At 35.4% G+C, this 16,948-nt stretch overlaps 1 protein-coding gene across 1 annotated transcript in view; it reads right to left on the bottom strand.

Moving 5' to 3' along the window:
- Nucleotides 1-16,948, bottom strand: part of AGMO (alkylglycerol monooxygenase) — a 310,424-nt gene that overhangs the window by 22,882 nt on the left and 270,594 nt on the right. The window lies entirely within an intron of this gene.

Genomic DNA, 16,948 nt, shown 5'->3' with positions numbered 1-16,948 from the left:
GATACCTGTACTTCTGGTTCATTGCAGCCTTATTCACAATAGCCAAGGTATGAAAAGAACCTAAGTGTCTGTTGACAGGTGAATGGATAAAGACAATATGAGGCATACACCAGGAGCCAAAAAAAAATGTATACACATTATAAGAAAGGAAAAAAAAAACTGTGTTGTTTATAATATTCAATATATACCGACAACAAAAGATGAATACAACTCATGTGTATACATTTTTTGGCACCCTGGAATATTATATATATGAATATAATGCAGCCTTAATAAAAGGATAGCCTGCCATTAACTCAGTAGGGGGAATACTTTCACAACCTATATGTATGTCAAATTATCAAGTTGACACTTTAAATATCTTACAATTGTATTTGTCAATTGTACCTCAACATACCTGAAACAAATAAAGTTAATAAACATTACTCTGAATAAATTTGTTAGTGTTAAATCATGGGTATTTTTAATTTCTTTGTTTTATTTTTCTGTATTTTTGAAAAAGAATTACAGTGTAAAAAATGTGTTTGTTTGTTTTTTTTGTAATTAAAAAAAAAAGTAGGTGGGACTCAACAAGACTGTGAAAGTTCAGGACAGCTTCAGGGTAAAAGTGGTACTCCTTCTGGCCTGAGCAGGGGATTGGACCCATGGGGGCAAGAAAGAGAACTAACACAATTGAAGTGCGGGGTCCACAGTCAACCTTATTGTACAGGGGGCTGGACTGAGCCTCTCTGACCATATTTGAGAGTAAAAGAATAATTTAAAAAATAAGTATTTCTATCAGGCTATTGAACCACATTGAAAAATGGAAAGGTAATTTATTTTTTTTTACCAGACTATCATTGCAAATATTTGAAATATGTGAGATAAATTGAAAAGATCATTCAAATCAGGAAAATCTGGTAGAACCATGTTTGGTAAGAGAAAGAATAATATAAATTTATTCATTTATTGATCAAATTTGTATTGATTACCTCCATGCGGGAGTTATGTATACAATATACATCAACATAAAGCCGATAATTAAACATTTATTTAGCAAATAATTATTATGTTTCAATTATCAACCAGGCCATATCTACTCTTATGGGTTTGAATTGGAATGGACTATACAGATCACTGCACAGATGATTACAGTACAGAGTGCTCAAGTAGTACAGTCTGGGTGATCATGGAAAGTGTCTTGGAAGAATGCGGTGCCTGGAACACAAGTACTTCCTCAACTCAGTGTTTATGAGCAAATGATTGCATGACTGAATTAAGTGATATTTACAGTGAGACATTAGGGATAAAGAGACTGCTAGTTGAAAAAAGGAGAAAGGAAATGTGGAAGACAGACAAAACAATCCAGGGAGAAAAATAAAAAGACCATTCTCTATAAGAATTAAGAGACATTCAGTCTTACCCCAAAAATACTAGAAAAGAGTAGAGAGAGACAAGCCTTGCGTAAGACAATGGAAGAGTTTTCATCATGGAGTGCTATGCTTAGATTTGTTCTCAAGCACCTGGCTGTGGTGTGGAGAACGAGGATGGCAAACTTTTAGACGAGAGACCTGTAAGGATACTCTCAGTAAACTGATGATGACAATGCCCAGAACTAGAGTAGCCATGGCTGTGGGGATGGAGAAAATAAGATGGATTTAAAGGATTTTAGGGGATTAAACTACGGGAGTGAATGAGTTCCCTAAGGAATATCTACATAAGAAAATATTTTTATGCTCTTCTGATAATACTCTGACATATTTCCAGAAAAACCAGACGGTTTATTACATTTTTCCTGAATATATCCCAGATCTTTCCTGTTGTACAGCTCTCTTCATGTTCACATCCTCTACTTCTCTTTTTCTCCAATCCTGTTTCTTTAAATCCCACCCATCACTCAAAGTAGGCCTCAAAGTTATTTCCTTCATGGAATCTTCCATGATCTCAGCTCTTCTCCAAATTATAGAACCTCTGATTCTAAAACTCCAGATTTTTTCTCTTATTTCTTTTATTGCATTTACTGCATATTGTCTGCCATTTTGTATTTTATGTACTTACCCAATTGTGTTTTAAAGCCAGGAGAAATCTCAACTTCAATTTGTTTTCCTCTAAAGTACATGACATATTGTCTGTTTTGTGCCTATCAAAGTTAATCATTATATGTAGTATGTTACAGTGCATGTAATAATAATACACTGCATTAATCCTGAAAGTCTTCATTATTTATGAATTTACAACTTATTTTCAATAAAAAGTTAACCTTTTTTTAAACCCGTTTAAATTTTATAACTGGTTGTAAAACCAAGTATTTTATTGATCAATGTCCATATATAATAATAATTATTATTACAACCATGTTTCCCTGAAAATAAGACCTAGCCGGACAATCAGCTCTAATGCATGTTTTGGAGCAAAAATTATTTTGCTCCAATAATGTGTCTTATTTTATTATTATTACTACTATTATTTATTATTATTATTTACTATTTATTATTATTTATTATTACTACTATTTGTTTATTATTACTACTATTATTTATAATAAAATAAGACCAAGTCTTATGTTAATTTTTGCTCCAAAAGACACATTAGAGCTGATTGTCCAGCTAAGTCTTATATTGGGGGAAATACGGTATAATATATGGTTTTTATATCTGTCTATGGAAATAAATAAAATTAATCCAATTTCATATAAAGTGGGTGCCCAAAGTGATATGTAGACTTTTAATGGTGTTATTTTTTGTGATGATATTCATAAATCTTAAAAAATAATGAAAACATAACAGCATTGAGTAGAGTTGAGAGAATAGGAAAAGTAAAATTTAGAAATGAGAATTTTTAATAACTTGGTTTCATTTTATATCCTTCCAAGATTAAAAGAAAAGAGAGGCAAATTAAATACACTATTTCTTGAAATTTTTCTGAATCAATGTGCCCCCTTGGTACGGGGCTAATAGAAAATATAGAAGAATCATTTGGCCCCTATTTGGCTTCTGGATATTGAGGACATGTGTGTCGGATCAGAGTTACAGGGTGATTTCCATGAATCTATTCCAACCTTTTTGGAAGTAAAATCCATCTGTCAGTTCCTTGAGCCAGAGCTCAGCTTTCATAAGTCATCTATCAAAACTTTGGAATTTGGCTGATAAAGCTGACTTCTGCAGAGGTGTCTTTCATAAAATAACAACTTTACCTACATCATAATCACAGAAAGGGAGGGGAAAAAACGACAGGATTAAAAAAAAAAATCTTCCTTGGTTTTCTCTTTGAATTCTTTATTTCCCTTGCTGAGACAAAGGGCAATAGTGGCAACCATACACATAATTCTCCTACTCCCAAAAAAATCAAATACAGAGTTTTGACTTCACAGCAGTCATCTTTGATATTTTTTTCTCCTTTCTGATGAGTTGGATATGCTACCTTGCCTTTCTTGCAGTCACACTGGAAGTAAATTGTAGAATCCCTTTTAAAGAGAGAATGAACATATGGGAGCTCTTTTTTTTTTTTTTTTTTTGTATAATTGTGCAACTGAATGTTCAACATGCCATCCATAAAATTAAATGTAAGCATCTATTTCCTTCAAGGAATAACTACTTGCCCTCCCTTTGGAGAGAAATTCAACACAAGGAATGCAGTTTTACCTCTTTTGCAGTACCTACTACAAATTAACATGTGATTACTAGAAATGTGTTATGCAGTTTCATCAATTTATAACAATTTCTGTCAATGTAAAAGTAAAAAATTCTTACTACTCACTTAGCATTACTCTCTTTACTTTCAAATTAGCTCAAACTTTACACCAAAGAACTATATAAACAAACTAAACAATTATCTTACAATTAGTTATTCAGTTGGAAGAGTAAAATCTCAAATCTTCCCTGAAGTTTTCCTTGGTCCAAAATATTATTATTGGAGGAGAAGGCAATAAGTAAGCTTCAAATGGTCCATTTTACTACTTTTTAATCACTGTATTAAAAGTATTTTTGGAAAGAGGACTGTTAATATATGAACCCAATATATTTTGGAGGATCTCTGATAATAGACTTTTTTTGGTCTAGGTAGAGTCCTGAGGTTACTCAAGATTTAGTGATCAGTTTAATTCATTAATTTAGAGATACCTCAAATGTAGCTTCAATTTCTATTGTAGTATTGGAAACCAGAGAAAACTAAGATTCAGCCTGATTAGCAGCAAGGTTAGACAAGAACCAAATATTCTGGGGAGGGAGGGTTGGGGGGGGGAGAAAAAAAAACAGGAGGGGGGAAATGAGAAAGAAACAAAGGATTGAGATTTGGTGATCTTTAATATGTAACCTAAATATTCCTTAAAGCAAAAACTTTTTTCTGTATTAGCGCTTTTTACAACTTGCTATTTGGTTAACAACAAAAGAACAAGACAAACAAATGAAAAAACAAAAACTCATAGACACAGACAATAGTTTAGTGGTTACCAGAAGGTAAGCAAGGAGAGAGGTTTTAGATGAGCGTAAAAGGGATCAAATACATGGTGATGGAAGGAGAACTGACTCTGGGTGGTGAACCTATAATGTGATATATAGATGATGTAATACAGAATTGTACATTTGAAACCTATGTAACTTTACTAACAATTGTCACCCCGATAAACTTCAATTAAAAAAAACATTTACTAGTTATTAGTAACACTACTTGGATACTCCATAATAGAAGAAATGGTTATATCTGCTAACTAATCCTGTTAACTTGTTAAACAAATTATATGTTTTCTCCATTGCCTTACTATGAAAAATTTCAAACCTACAAAAAGATGTAAAGAGTAGTATTAAAAATTGTGTACACCTTTATGTCTTTTACATATATTTATATTATGCCATGTGTGCTTTCCCTCTACCTATTCTTCCCACTTTAAATATTTCTGTACATTTCCAATTGAAAGCAGTAAGAAAGTTGTCCCTGTATACTTTGGTATGCATTTCCTAAGAAGCACTTTCTCTTATGTAACTACAAAAATATAATCACATGCAAAGAACTTAATATTGCTAAAATAACTATATAAAGTCCATATTCATATTTCCCCAAATGTCTCTAAACATGGATGTGTGCATATATATGTAACCCAGATATACTCAAGAATCAAGCATTGCATTTGCTTAAAATTTATACTTAATTCAAATAACACTTCAAGATCTTATGGGCATAGATGAAGCTTAATAGTCAGAATCCAATAGCTTTCCAAATATTAAGTGAATGCTCAAATAGCAATTTGAAACATATATTAAAAATCCAGTTTCTGCCAAAACTTAGATAATATGAAGAAAGTCCAAAATGTCACAATAATTGGTGTCTCTAATGTGATCATGATTTCTATTCAATTTAGTATTAATACTAAAGCTTACTAGAAATGCTATTATCTGATATCCAAGATACAATTAGCAATAAAAGTTTTGATAAAATATAGTTTCAGTGATATCATTATGTTATATTAAAACACTCCACCATAATTACATGTAAACCTGACTGATTCATTTACCTCTAGTAAAAAGATAATTAAAAAAAAAATAGTGAATCTTACAAAGATTAAGAATGAACATTTTTTAAAGATTATACTCAGTGAGGAAACCAGGAAGGTCTTATAACTGGTACAAAAGAGAATGTGAATAGGCACATTTACAACATATTAAAATGAATGTTCAATAAGAGACAAAATAGATTTTTGTTAATGGGTCAGGGAGGCAAGACAGGACCGAATTTACATGCTACTGATTAGAATTATTTTACATTACTATCAGTTACCTATAATTTATAAAGTTGTAAAATAGCTTCCCTACAATAAGAATCTGATACCTAAAATGTTATTTTCTAAAAGTTTAGACAGTATTTACTTTTTCACTAAAGCACACATTTTTAAAAAATATCCTTGATTAAAACCTGCCCTCCACCATTTAGAATTTATCATACAGGTATGTCCCACTTTCTGAAAGTGCCCATTTATGTGACTCCATATTAGTATGGTAATGACTTTTTTCGTAAAAGCTAAAATCCTCTTGGGTTTCTTGTGGTTAGCAAAAACAGGTACTTAATGTAGATCTTTCCTGAAGGTGAAGTGTCCTAATGGGAACTTTCTCAGAAAACAAGGGACACTTTTCCCTTTACTCCATTTGGGCTCACAAAAGGTTTCATAGGGACCCTCTCTCTACTTTCAGATAGCAGGAAACCTGGTATGGTGATTACATTTACCTTCAGATGAACAGCAATGTTATGGCATTTGAATGATTGAGAACTGTACAATTAATTGATTACTGATAAAGGGTAAATAAATTGTGAATATGCAAATATGTGAACTGTTTCATCAGCAGTTTTATTGGACAATGTGCTAATAATATGTGCTCTAAACAAACACCTTCAGGCTGGCAAACTAAAACTATTACTTGAAATAGTATTCTGATGCACCTCTGATATATAACATTTATTCATGTTGACGTGTATCAGGATTGGTACGTATGGGCATTGAGAATGAATAGAGATCTCTTTAATGGAGATGTCAGAGAGCTGATTTTTCTGAAGAGGTATAGTGCACCTCCCTAATGATAAACTTCCAAAGTGTTCTAGAATAACACAATAAAACAAAAAATGATTTCACAGAGCCACACAGTGTTTTTGAGCTATAGTAGTCCCCCATTAGTCACAGGCGATATATTCCAAGGCCTGCAGTGGGTGCCTAAAACTGCAGATAGCACCAAACCATATATATATATGTCTGCCACCCACAGATTTCATGCCTTTTCCAATCTTAACTAAGCACATATTATACACTGTGGTCGTAACTTTTGCAGTTTGAGGTGCAACAGCAAAATTAGCACAAATTTATTTTTGCTTCTTTACAATTTCATGGATAGATTCGTTCTTACTATAGATCTTAGCAAACTCAGCATACAATTTTTTTTCTTTCCTTAGTAAGTCGAGAACTTTTCACCTTTTCACTTAATGGAAGCACCTGAGAACTTCTTTTTGGCATACCCGAATTGCCAGCATCAATACCTTTACACTTTGAGGCTGTTATTAAGCAAAATAGGGGTTATTTGAACACAAGCATTGTGATACTACAACAGTTTATATGATAACCAAGACACCTACTAAGTGACAATGGGCAAATAGCCTATACAGTGTTGATAGGTTGGACAACGGGATGATTCATGTCTTGAATGGGACAGATTTGGATGGCTCAAGATTTTATCACGCTACTCAGAATGGGACACAATTTAAAACTTATGAATTGTTTATTTTGGGGAATTCTCCATGCAATATTTTCTGAATACAGTTGACTGTGCGGAACTGAAACCATGGAAAGCAAAACATTAGATAAGTGGTGTCTACTGGATATAGTTAGAGGCCATCCTTGACCTTGACCTTTATCTTATGTCCATCCCTCATCACCCCATCCCCCTGGAACTCTGTGTGCTTGAAAATTCTCCTCTATTGTTTGTCTGAGCACCACTTTGCTTTCCTAACTCTAAGTAATTAACTAGAACTGTCCATCGACAATATGATGTAATGCTTTGGGCCATGAATAGAATCAAAGCAGTTAGTAAATTTGTCAGTTTTAGTAATGGGGTCTAATTAAAGCCACAACAATTTAAAAAATTATGTTTGCTTTATATTATACATATAGTAATATTGGGAGGTTTTAAAATGTTTAAGTTTTTTTCTTGTAATAAAAAATATACACATTGGCTGTGGAAAGATTGGAAAGTAGGTATATTATAAAAAACAACACAAATAAAGATCCTAATTCAGGAGAAGGGGTAAGGGTTGGGGAGACACTGTTGACATTTGGTATAATTCCTTCAACACTTTAATTTATGTTTCTCTCTCTTAATTTAGTGAATGTTAAAATCATACTGAATACTTTGTTTCATATATATATATGTATATATATATATATATATATATATATATATATATATATTTCATTTAACACAGTATGAACAGTTTTCCATGTGATTGCATTTTCTTAAAATAAGATTCTTAAGGATTGTTTAGTGTTTCACTGCATGAATCCTCACAATTTTTTTTCCATTCCTTTAAAACTGAGCATTCATATTCCAAATAATTTACGTCCATAAAGAATGAGGTGATGGTACTCTCTGTACAACGATCCTTCAGTTAATCTTTGTATTTTCTTATGTTTTTGTGGTTGAAATTACTGTATCAAAGACTATAAATATTTTAAATTTCTCAACATGTATTAGCAAAATGCCTCGTAAAATTGGGTTAAAATTTATAATCATACCAGAAGTATAAAAGTATGCACATCTTATTACACTCATACCAATCTTGGCATTATCTGTTTAAAAAAAATATGTGTTAATTTGAGAGATGAAAAAGGCAACCTTTTCAAACCTCAATAAAAGGTTTTCATTGAGACTTTTTTTTTTAATAATCGCTTAGGTTATTCAGCTTCTGTTGAAATTGTTACTCATACTAGCTCAGAATAAAAACTCAATAGATTCATCCCTAAGATCATTTCTTACTCATATGAGGAAATAAATAAGTGTTGGTTTATGAAATATTCAGCAAAGAGAGGCGCAGGCATAATAAATATTTTAATGTACCCTCTTAATTATTTGAGCACTGCTTAAACTGATTGATCTAAATTCTTATAGTCATTCTGTAAACTTGCTTTTTTTTGACATTTTTTTCCATAGTTCTCCTCTTACCTGGGCATCCAGCCCACTGTTTGACTCACTATACTATCAATAAACATTTATTGAATGAATGAAAGAGACAAGTCAGCCTCTATTATGATATGTGGTTTCTCATTGTGTATTTCACATGTGTAAATGTGACCAAAATTTGTCTTGGCTTTATTTGCCTCAGTCCTATTCATCCTCTGCCCTAATGAAAACAAATCTTTCTCCCATCAAATTTTATTGGTAAAATCTTATCAAACCTGGGTCTGGAAGATATCCAAAAAGCAGAACTTTCATAGCATCTGATAGTGTAGTCTTTACATTAAATACCACCTGACTAGATCCATATTTAAACTCAGACGGACACACCAAGGAGATATCTGCACTGAAAGAAACCAAACAGTTTGCTCTTTGATTACAGGTCTCTGAGTTGTTTGGCCATGTTGGACCTGACCTTAGAAAAGTCAGTTAAATTGTGAGATGGCAATTATTGTCTGACACCAATCCTGAGAAGGACATTCTGAATTGATTTCTAATGAGAAAATTGGGGATATAAAATTAATCACGACATAATTTTTTACAGGTCCTGCATTAACAAATAATCCTTAGTGTTTCAGTCCATTACTTAGCTAACTGAGCCATGCTACATCTTTAGAGTGGAAATATGGGATCAGAATTTCGGTTTAGGTATAGTTGGCTTCTGAGGAAAAAAAAAAAGTATCTCTGCATAGGATTTGTACTTTATTATTAGCCTTGGAGAAAATAGCACTGGAGAATGTCAGCTTGCTCATTGACCCATAGCAAATAATTTTGTCACCTAACGGCACACTAAATTACTCTTAAACCTAATTTTCACCTATTTTTAGGGGGAAAAGATTAGATCCTGATTGTTACAGCTATAACTCATTATTTAAGTCACTTTCTGAAGAGTGTCATATCCATGAAAAATAATCTAACAGAAAACATTGTTATAAAATCAATAAAAGGAAAAACTAAGAAGTGCATCCCCTAGACTGCATATCGCCAACAAAATATTGCCCAGCAGAGGAAAGGCAAGGACCCTTAAATAGTTAAGGAAGAATGCAGAATCATTACCTGAGATATTAACTGAAAAATCCAGACAAATGCAAAAATCCTGTCTTAACTTCATCCTTTTTCCTAGAACCAGCTTACCCATATTTGACCAGTCTCTCCTATTGTTTTGGATAGAACTTGTGTTTCTTTCCACAGGAAATTAAAGTCTATACTTTTCCAATAGGCAATAGTACAAGTCTCTACTTTGGTGGGCAAGTGATAAAATATATCTTAAATTAACAGGTAGTTTGAGGCACATGTGGCCAAAACCTGAGTTGAAGGCTCTCCAAATGTTGACAAAACATACTTCATGGAGGGCATGGAACATCCCAAAAGATCCATAGAGCTGAAGGAAAAGTAATTAAAACCAATCCTGCAAGCTATAAAGCTGGAAAAAGCTTTAAAGGAAGGCTGAGCATGAGAAAAGCGAGACACATAGGAGAGAGAGAGCAGACTGAAGAAAAAGGGCTAGAGGAGAGTTGTGAAATGGTCAACTAAAACAGCCAGGAGGCACTGAAAGAAAGAAAAATATTAAGAGTTAAGCAGAAATGTATGTAGGACAGAGAAGTGGAAGAGCAAAACACTAAGAGAAAAAAAGAGAAAAGATACAAAATAACTGAAGGAAAATAAGTAAAAATACTAAAAGATAGATCATTAAAAAAAAAAAAAAACTGTCTGGCATTTATTCATGTTTTGCCATAGCAATTATCTGCCAAAGCTGAAATTACAGTATTCCTTTGTGATTTGCCTTAACAGACGCAGCCAGGTGCATTATCTATAGGCATTCTCATTCAGGAGAAAAATTAGCCAATCATGGATCTGGACTTGAATTTAAAAGACAAGAATAAGTGAAAGCTCTCCAAATGATATTTATGCAGTGGTCCAATCAAAATTGCATAAATTACTGAATTCAATTGCCAGGAAAAGGAGTTAAATTTAATACAGCTAGACAGCTGAGCAGCTGCTTTCATGATTTAAATAAAAACAAGCTGAAACCCTTGCTGTCAGCTCAGTGATATATGACTTGTAATGGGATGTTTCCAACCTTCACTTCCATATGGCCGCCTACACTTTAGGTAATGCTCTTTGCCTCCAGTGCAACTAACTTTTCAGAAAACATCTGGGTCCCATTCCTGTTCTATTAGCTACAACTTTGCCTCCTACAAACACAAATGATTCATTGGACAACATCCCTTCACTTCAGGATCAAATTAGGGAGTTCCATTGATAATTTTATCATGTTTACAACCAGAGATACCGTATGCAAACATGGCACCTAGTCAATCCACAAAATTCCTTCACACAACGTACATACTAGGATAGATGATATATTTAAAATGAAAGGTGAATTTTAGTGGTTGGAATTAGAAAACCAAATGAAAGGCTATCCCCAACAGGGTGAAGTTTTTGTCTTGCTACTGCCTTACTCCTTTATAGCAAAAATGTTTCTTCATCTCCACATTACCCCTATCTTTCCAATAACTGAAGGTAAGGGAAAGAAAAAGAGACAAACTTCCCTCTGAAACGTAGGTTCAGCACAGGGGGGAACAATGAGAAATTTGCCAATTTCACCACACTTTCACTCATTTCAAGGTCAAATAAAATAGATGGCATGCTACCGTAAGAATTAAATGTCAGAAATGACAATGCTTATAGAAAAATGAAAAAAAAAAAACATATACATAAAATACTCATGATTTGAACCAGGTCATTGTGTGTCTTGCAAACCAAATTATGATGTTCATGTCTTCTAACAAGATATTCTTTATGACGACAGAATCCAAAATATGCTACACGCTTTCCTGAAAAAGGAATTATCTTGGTACTTGGTACCTTAAGATGATGCCTTCAATGATCAATTTGCACCTCTAACAACAGTTGAATACAAACTGTTATAATATTTCCCATTTTGAATTCATGAAACCCAAATTGATGTTATAACATACACAGTTTACATTAATTTCTCATCTGAAACAGTGTCCACCAATCGACATATGCAACATTTTGGCCCTATATTCTAAAATGATTACTTTTCCCATTAAAAATTGACGAGAAGGAAAAGGAAGGGTAAGAAGAAAAGAAGGAGGAAGAGAGGAGATGAAGAAGGAGCAGCAACAGCAGCAACAGAAGTTTTGAGAACTTTGTGCAAGAAAAGGAGACAAAAGCATTACCAGACATAGCAGTGTTATCTTTTTCTTGCAAAAGAATACATGGATTCTTACATTTTCCTCTCTTACAATTATTAGCTTATCAGTACTCTGCAAAATTAAAAGTCAAAAAAGTTCACAATAAAGATAATTGGGGAGTTCAGCTCCTGCTTAAAAACCAATGTGAAATTCTCTAGGCCTGACTGTAGGCGGTTACGGAAGCTTTACCAGGCAGGCCTCCTGGGAGAAAGCTGCCTTCCCCACACCACAGGGATCTTGGTGCATAGCCCATACGTTGCAGTCTCTGGAGGGAGTTGCAGGACTCACGTTCCACCCCACATCCCACCTTCCATGGGACATGTTGACATCTTTAGCTCTAGCAAATTCATATCTGAGTCTCCGGAGCTGAGGACTTGGATAGATGTCTTCTTCAGGTGTCTCTGCTGAGACCTCCTTAAGGGGGCAGGGAGAGGAACCTTTGAGGACTCCTCCCTGACTCAGCACCTAGTATTTTTCCACTCCTAGCCCTTCTGCCTTGCTGTCTACCCAGCTCAGGGTCCATAAACCTGCCAGAGCATTTTGTTTGGCAGAGAGAAGCAACCCCCACATCCTAGCTGTTTCACCTGATCTTTCACCTGTGTGGGGAAAATGGAACAGGAGGAGTGGGTGCTTTCTTTGGTTTTAGACTCCTGCCTACACCATCATAGTATTAAAGGCTGAACTCCTTCATTTTTGGCCGGTTGCTTTAGTCGGCTACTCTGACACCTGGTAGCTCAGTTGTCTCGTGCCCGGCTCAGCTAAACCCCAGTCAATAACAATAAGCAAAATTCACTCATTCACAATTTAAAGCACTATCAGAAGAGGCTTTTCAGAGCATCACAAAATATAAAGTGCCTCCCCCTTCATTTTTCATTAATTCCTGGATATATTAGTTTGATGCTTGCAGAAGAGCGAACAGAGGTTACCATAGACAAAAACATCACTGTTTCTGATAGCTGTTTCGTTTCACAATCAAACCTATAAATAATACAGTTTGATGGATGCTGCTTCTATGTTTCCTGTCACTACCCCAGCAATGTAAGCTAGTGTGTACTCTCCTGGTTCTCAACATCCCCACTCTATCTGAAGACATAGATGAAATTGTCATCTCTCACATCATGAGCTTTTTTTGAAGGCCCACATAAAGTCAGTTTGTTTTAAGATAAAAAAATGTGTTAAACATGATGCCATTTCAGAAAACATATATCCTTGTTTATGCAACAGCTTTGCGTAATGAATGACCCTAATCAACTGATATGCATATGCTATTTTGCAAAGCAAAAATATAGTGGAGCCAGTCAGCCCTGGGTTGGAATCCTAGATTTTCTAGGCGTCACTGTACTATCTGTGGGGATAGTATTACTGGTCTCTCAGGGTTCTGTGGGGGTAAAAGGAAATAATGTGATCTTCAATCCCTATTTCAACCCTTTCTTCTGCACCTGTTTTCATATGTAACTGGTTAAGAAGCTGCTCAACTTTGTGGTCCAGACATAGCATGGTGTCGTGGACGAAGTCACACCAATGTAACAATCAAAAATAACGGAGAGACAAGTTACATATTCATTGCAGAGTCTTAGAAAAATGCTAAAGGGGTGCTTGTGGGGACAGAGCCCCAGAAAGCAGTTTCCAGGCTCTCGGCCTCACATAGAAAGGTGCTGGCTCAGGTAGTAAATGGCCATCAACTGTGATTGGATGGCCATCAGCTGTGGCTAGTTGGCCGTCAGCTGTAACCAGTGAGCCATTGGCCACTAATATAACTGCTGTGACTATGCTAGTAGAGAATGGGGGCTAGCAAGAAGATGGTGCCTGAGCCTGCAAGCGCCGCAGTGAGGGTTGCAAACAGTGTGGCTCCTGCTTCCTGTGTCTCCAACCCAGCCACCAGAGAGAATATAGTGATATGACTCCCCTACTTATGGCTCCGTGGGTGTTCCTTTTTGGTCTCACCATGTCCTGCATTCTTATGTGGGGAGTGGGAGCTGAGACCTCGCAGGCCGACCCGCACGACAGTGCTCTACATAGAAAATAAAAAGATCTTAAATTCCTTTATACTGTCTTCTCCTCCAAAGTCGTATTTGTCATATATGTGTATCTGCTCTCAATCCCTCTCACAAAAATCTCCAGTGATGTTTTAAATTTTTTTCCAGCCTCCCACATGTGGAATGTTTTCTTTTCCTCAACTAACAAACCAGCCTCTTCAAAGAAAAGCATTCTCCTCTCTCCATTACTTATTTGCTCACTCTGCGTAACAGTGGTCCAAGAATCCCGCTGGACAGACTAATCTGCTCCTTACCAGGCATGGGAGGTGAAGATGGTGAGTATCTACATGCACTGAGGGTTTGTGGAACTAAGAGACTTGCACAAGGTCACAGATTTCATAAGTGAAGGATTTAACATTCACTACTTTCTCCTCCTTCCTTCCCTCCATCTCCCCTCTGTCCCTGTCCCAGTGCTCTCTTTTCCTAAGCACACTGCCTTAATCATGCATCAACATGTCAGTATAAATGAGGCGTAAAAATGTGAATCGGGCACCACTGTTAACTTGATTGACGGGAGAAATGGGGAAGACCTAGGACTGATCAGTTAATGAATGTCAGAGTATTTTATGGAGAAATGAATTCTGCCTTTAGACCTTGAAATGTCTATGCTACTATTCAAGGAACGTGTGCTACACAGCAGTGGAAGAAAAAAAAAATCTGCCAATGAGTAGAACCTGAACCAAAGGAAGTTTTATCTAACAAAATTGCTTCAATTGCAATCCAACACTTCGGTAGTCTATTAAAACGCTGTAACTACACCAATGTTTAACTTTAAATGCACAAACCGCCAAAAAATCCATTTGGTTCAACCTATCCCATAAATACGAGGTCTGGCAATTAAGTTCGCGAACTTGTTGTAACGATGTTGCTAACTTTTTTTGATATCAGAGAGATTATTCATTATGAATTTGTACCAACTGGATGAACAGTTAACCTAGTTTACTATTTGGAAGTGCTGAAAAGGCTTTGGAAAAAATTAGACGAAAATGACCTGAACTTTTCGCCAACAATTCATGGCTCTTGCTTCATGACAATGCACCAGCTCACACAGCACTATCTGTGAGGGAGTTTTTGGCCAGTAAACAAATAACTGTATTGGAACATCCTCCCTACTCTCCTGATCTGGCCCCCAATGACTTATTTCTTTAGCCAAAGATAAAGGAAATATTGAAAGGATGACATCTTGATGACATTCAGGACATCAAGGGTAATATGACGACAGCTCTGATGGCCATTCCAGAAAGAGTTCCAAAATTGCTTTGCAGGGTGGACTAGGTACTAGTGTCGGTGCATAGCTTCCCAAGGGGAGTACTTCAAAGGTGACTCTAGTGATATTCAGCAATGAGGTATGTAGCACGTTTTCTACGATGAGTTTGTGAACTTAATTATCAGACCTGGTAGGTCAGTAATGACTAGGAGGGAAGAAACTTAGGATGGAAGTAGGAGAAGGAGGACTACAGAAGTGCTAAAAGAAAACTGAATGTAACACTTTAAAGAGCAGTTATCACAAAATATTAAATTTTGGCATAGATATAATTTTATATCACGATTCCTATCATAGGTCATATTGTTGTTCTAAGGAAGTAGCCAGTTACTATTTTTAATTCACATGCATTCTCAAAAACAAGGAACAAGAAATCAAAGAGAAAAACTGAAGACATCAGAAAAAGAAAAAGCAAATTAATAGCTTCCAAATTTAGATATAGCTTTATTTTAAACTTGTTCCTCAGACCAATTTATCTCTATTCATAAATACAGACTGAAATTTCTCACAATACTTAATAGTTTCTTTTTCTATTAGAATAGAATTTTTTTCTGATATTGTCACTATTTGCAAATTTTTTTAGTTAAATAATTTGTAAAATAACTCATATGATAATACTATCAGCTAAAAATAGCTATTATTTATTGAACCCCTACTGTATACCATCTGTACCTGTTTTGTTACATGCATTACTTTTTTTTTTTATTAGATTCAGGTGCACAAAACAAAGTAATAGTTAGACATTTATCATTTATATCCCTCACACAGTGATAACCCTCCTCCCCCCATCCACTATTCCTCTGACATCGCACACAGCCATTGCATTTCCACTGTCTCTATTCCTAATGCTGTACTCCGCTTCTTGTAACTTATATATAGCTTTTTACATGAGCATGTTATTTTTAAGTTTGGGATGACTATGAAGAAGTTTTGTAAAAAGTGTATTTAAAACCAAATCCATGTGAAGTGCCAGCCACAGCCTGGTATTGTGCACATTTGCTAAGCGGGGCATCAGAAAACACTATCATGGAGTGAACTCACAATGTGCATCAGGCAAGGTCCAGGCAAGAAAACAGTCACTCCTAGGAGCTCCAGGGACAGATTTGAATATGGAGAACCAGTCACCAAGGTGATGACAGACAACACAGCTTACCAGTAGCCTCAGAAGGAGGATTAGGAAGTTATTACTTCATAGGTACAAGCGTTTTCATTTTGGGTGATGGAAAAATTTTGGAAATAGATAGTGATGATGGTTACATAACACTGTGAACTTACTTGATACCACTGAATTGTACACTTGAAATGGTGATTTAAAATACACTAAAGTTTCCACTTAGCAATGGTCCAATTGATAAATGCCAGGTTGTATATATTTTCACCACAATTAAAAATAAAAGAAGTAAAGAAGCAGCCAATGAAAAAAGTGATGGCAGAGTATAAATATCAACAAGAGACAGGGTGGCAATTTGTAGATTAACAATAGCAATAGATGAACCATAGTAAGAAGCCTTTGTTTCCAGGGATGGAGGGAATGAGGGAAGGAAAACGGGGGTACCAGAGTCTGGGATCCAAGATTCTGGCAGGACTGGAACAAGAGTGGAAGCTTTCCAACAGGAGCTGGGACCACGAAGGAGACCCAACCACAGCTGAAGAAGCTGCCCATGGCATTCAGAGGCAAAAGTATTCTGGCTTCTGCCTTCCTCCTATCAATTTCCCACGGTTACCTGACAATGACCAGAGCTA

Source organism: Rhinolophus hipposideros (genome assembly GCF_964194185.1).
Source record: "Rhinolophus hipposideros genome assembly, chromosome: 18".
In the NCBI taxonomy this organism is placed as follows: Eukaryota; Metazoa; Chordata; class Mammalia; order Chiroptera; family Rhinolophidae; genus Rhinolophus; species Rhinolophus hipposideros.
The sequence above is the reverse complement of the archived record's forward strand: the minus strand, read 5'-3'. Positions and strand labels throughout refer to the sequence as shown.